Genomic DNA, 4,101 nt, shown 5'->3' with positions numbered 1-4,101 from the left:
AATAATCATTCAATAGCTTATAAGATTCAACGACCCTTTCAAACTCATTTAAACCCATTTGAACCCATTCCCATGATCAATAATAGAGATTTTTAATCATTTAAAAAAAATACACCAAGCGAGACGTTCTTTTAAAGAAATTCAAGAATTACTCGAATTTCGCATCTCAGCTTCAATTCATGGCTAGAATTTTTAGCCCAAGAATTTATGTTGCGCAAATGCTTTCGAAAATATTCTCAACATTTAAACTCGAACAGAGCATTAATAGCCCGTTTTAGAAAATTATTGTTGAAACAAATACACATCATAATTACTAAATGTTGGGAGCGTTCATTAATTTCGAAACATTCTTTGTAAAATTACGGTTTTATTTTTAAAAAATGGTTACCAATTGATCATTCAAAGTATTTTCAATCGCTAGCAACTACTTTCTCCCATCTTTCTGGCAGCATGCGGACACGAATTCGGCAAAATTAAAATCCGTTTTGGTTCACACATCAAATATCACTTTTTTCGTTAGAAAATTAATATTTTTTGGTTGAAAATTAAACTACTTTGTTAAAAATTCATTTATTCAGTTGATGATTTATCATTTTATTTAACGAACATTTTTTTAATAAAACCTTATTTTTTTGAAAATTATATTTTGTAGTTGAGAATTAATTGTTTTAACTGAAAATTTAACTCGTACATATTTTGTTCAAAATTTAACTTCTTAAATTAAAAATTAAAATCTTTGGTTTAAAATTCTTGTGTCTTATTAAAAATTCGAATTTTCCGAAGATATTTAAGCTTCTTAGTGACTAATTCATATTTTTAGTTAAAAATTCTTTTAAAAATTCAAATATTTGGTTGTATATTTAACTTTTTGGTAGAAAATTAGTTTTTGTTTTTGTTTCTAACTAATTTTTTTCACTGAAAATGTAACTGCTCAATTCTTTGTCGAAAATTGATCTTTTTTATAGAAATTTGATCTTCTTGGTTAAAACCGATAGAGTTTCGTTAAAACTTTAACTTGATTTTGTGGAAAAATAAGATTTTTACTAAAAATTTAAATGATTTATTTTTAGTTGAAAATGTATCTGTTTTGGATAAAAATTTAACTGTTTGTTGGTAATATTTATGTTGAAAATTTAACTATTTTTTAAAATTAATTTTTTATTTGCTTGAAAATATTTTCTTTTCAGTTGAAAATTTTTTTTCTTTTATAAAATTATTCTTTTAATTTGAAAATTCCACAATTTTGGATCTCAACTCATTGCTGTTGTTAAAAATTTAAATTTTTTCTAAAAAAATGGTTGTTTTCTGATAAAAATTATTTTAAAAAAACTGAAAACTGACATAAAAAAATTTTCAGTTAAGAAGTTGATTTTTTAGTTAAAAATTCATATTTTTGTTTGAAAATTATTCTTCTTGTTTAGAAATTCATCTTCTCGGTCGCAAATTAATTTATGTTTTGATTAAAATACTAGAAAAAAGTGAGAATCATTTTTTTAAAATCAATAAACGAAAAATGCACTACTTGATTTTTTGTTAAAATTTGTTTTCTTTAGTTGGTAAATAAACAATTTGATTAAAAATTCGTCTTTCTCCTTGAAAAGTTGATTATTGAAAATGTATTTGTTTAAAAAACAAATTTTTTCAGTTGAAGATATATCATCATAGTTGAAAATTCACATTAAATATTCCATTTTTTGTAAAAAATTTACCTTCTTTGATAGAAATGTAATAATTCTTTTTAAAAAATATTCTGTTTTATAGAAAAATTTACTTATTTATTTTTTGTTAGAGATTAATTTCTCAAAAAAAAATATATATATTTAGTTAGGAATTCGTGTTTTTTAAATTAAAAAATCATCTTTGGAGTTGAAAATTCCACTGTTTGCTCAAAAAATCATACTTTTTGTTGAAAATTAATTACTGTGATTGAAAATTAATTCCTTGGCTAAAAATTCGTTTCTCTTTAGTTGAAAATTAATTTTTTAACTAAAAAACTAACAATTACATTTTTGCTTGAAAATTTATATTTTTAGTTGAAAATTTATTAATTTTGCTGAAACTGTTTTTTTAATATACCATTCTAACTGCAAATTAAACTATTCTAGTTTTGGTCTGAAAGTTTATCTTTTTTGGTTGAAAATTTATATATTTTATTGAAAATGTATCTTATATGGTAGAAAATTTATTTTTCGAGTTTAAAAATGAATCATTTTGTTGAGAATTCAGTTTTTGGTCGAAAATTTATTTTCTTTCACTTAAAAATTTAATTCTTTTATTTTTGGTTGAACCGATTCTTTCATGGAAAAAAACTATTTTGTGGAAAATTCTTTTTTTTAAACATTTATTTTTGCAACATTTTCTTTTTTAAAGTTTTAGTTGTAAATTAATCTTTTTTAAATGAAAATTCATGTGCTTTGTTAAAAATCTGTCTCTTTTGGTAGAAAACTAATATTCTGGGTTGAAAATTCAACTAAGTGTTTAGTTAAAAAATTCAGATTTTTGGTTACAGATTCATAATTTTAGTAAAAAATTTATTTCTGAGGTTAACAGTTATTCTTTTGGATTTAAAAACTCAACTAAAAAGTGTTAAAAATCTAAAAAAAAACACAATTTTGTGTGAATAAATATTATTAATCTTCTAAGTGTATTGTTGGTTTCATAATTAAAAGAATTTATAAATTTGGATATTCTTGCAACCCTGAATAAGGGACTGTTTAATGCGAATAAGGTTTTTTATTACTTTGACTTCTTTTACAATTTAAATTAAACGCCCGTTCCAATTTGAAGCGATACATTTTCCCGCGAAAATAAATAACGTGATTATTATTATTAAAGATAGAAAAAACTATTTTTTCAAATCCTAATTCAAAATTTTTATAAATGCACATTAAATTCTCAAAGCACGCAAAAATGTAGCATATTCCCGAGGATATTCTAATGTTCGTGAGAATTTGGTCAAGAACCTGAATTCTTTATAAAACTGCTCATGGCATGACCTAGGAGAGTTTTAACAAAAATTGAAAGTTTACCACCTAGTCTTTGAAGTATTATTTTTATTTCAAGTCCAAAAAATTGTTTAAATCTTGATAGGTTTCCATGATGTGATTAAAAATGTCTAACTGAGAATTTCCATCAATCGCAGATCAGGAGATTCAGTGGTTCGCATATCTTATTTTCAAATTTAAGCCACATTGAGTTGAAAAATTAGGGATACTAAATAAGAAGCACTAAGAAACATGGGTCTGGTCCTAATTCTTTATAATTATAAAAATTTTTTTTTTGTAAATACATTTTTTGTTTCTTTTTTCCTAATTATTAAAAATTAGGATCAGACCCACCTTTCTTAGTGCTTCTTATCTATTAGCACTAATTTTCAACTTAATGTGACACTACATGTGGAAATAAGTTAGGAAATAAAAAAGTGCCGGCAATGTAGGAGTCTGCTCCCGTGATCCACTTGTCACATGGCCTTAATCCATTTTATTCATGACATTTTTAGAATATTTAAAACAATTTTAACTACAACAGGTTTATAAATATTTTTGAATTTCCTTACAGAAACTTCCGGTTTGGGTCCTCCTCCCAGAATTAACCTGGGTAAATCATCTTCTTTTAAAGAAGAAGAAAATAGATTTAATACGCTGGTCAACCATAAACGAGCCAGCTCTGGAGACATGCCTAGACAAAATAAACGCCGCACTCTTGCAACCGATTTTCATACAAATTATTGTAAGAACAACATTGAACATCCAAATAGCCCAGCTACTGAAGCTCTCAAAGTGTATGATTCTTATTTTAATCAAGAGTTTCAACATGCAAGCCCGAAAACGGAACTAGTCAGTGTTTCCGAATTTGAGGCTAATCAGCGAGCTTACCGCATGTCTCAGCAACGTTATGGCAATATTCCTCCCCTTCTTCCCAATCCTTCAAATTATCATGGTACTGCTGGTGGGGACACTGCCGAAACTTCTGATACCAGCCATTAGAACTAATTTATCCAGTTAAGGTGGTTTTAGCGTGAAACGAAATCCATGCTAAAAAGCTGAAATTTTTATTATAACTTCTTTAACTATTTTTGAATACATCTGCGAAGTTTCAGAT

Source organism: Belonocnema kinseyi, chromosome 4 (assembly GCF_010883055.1).
Source record: "Belonocnema kinseyi isolate 2016_QV_RU_SX_M_011 chromosome 4, B_treatae_v1, whole genome shotgun sequence".
NCBI classification, from domain to species: Eukaryota; Metazoa; Arthropoda; class Insecta; order Hymenoptera; family Cynipidae; genus Belonocnema; species Belonocnema kinseyi.
Note: the sequence above shows the minus strand (reverse complement) of the source record.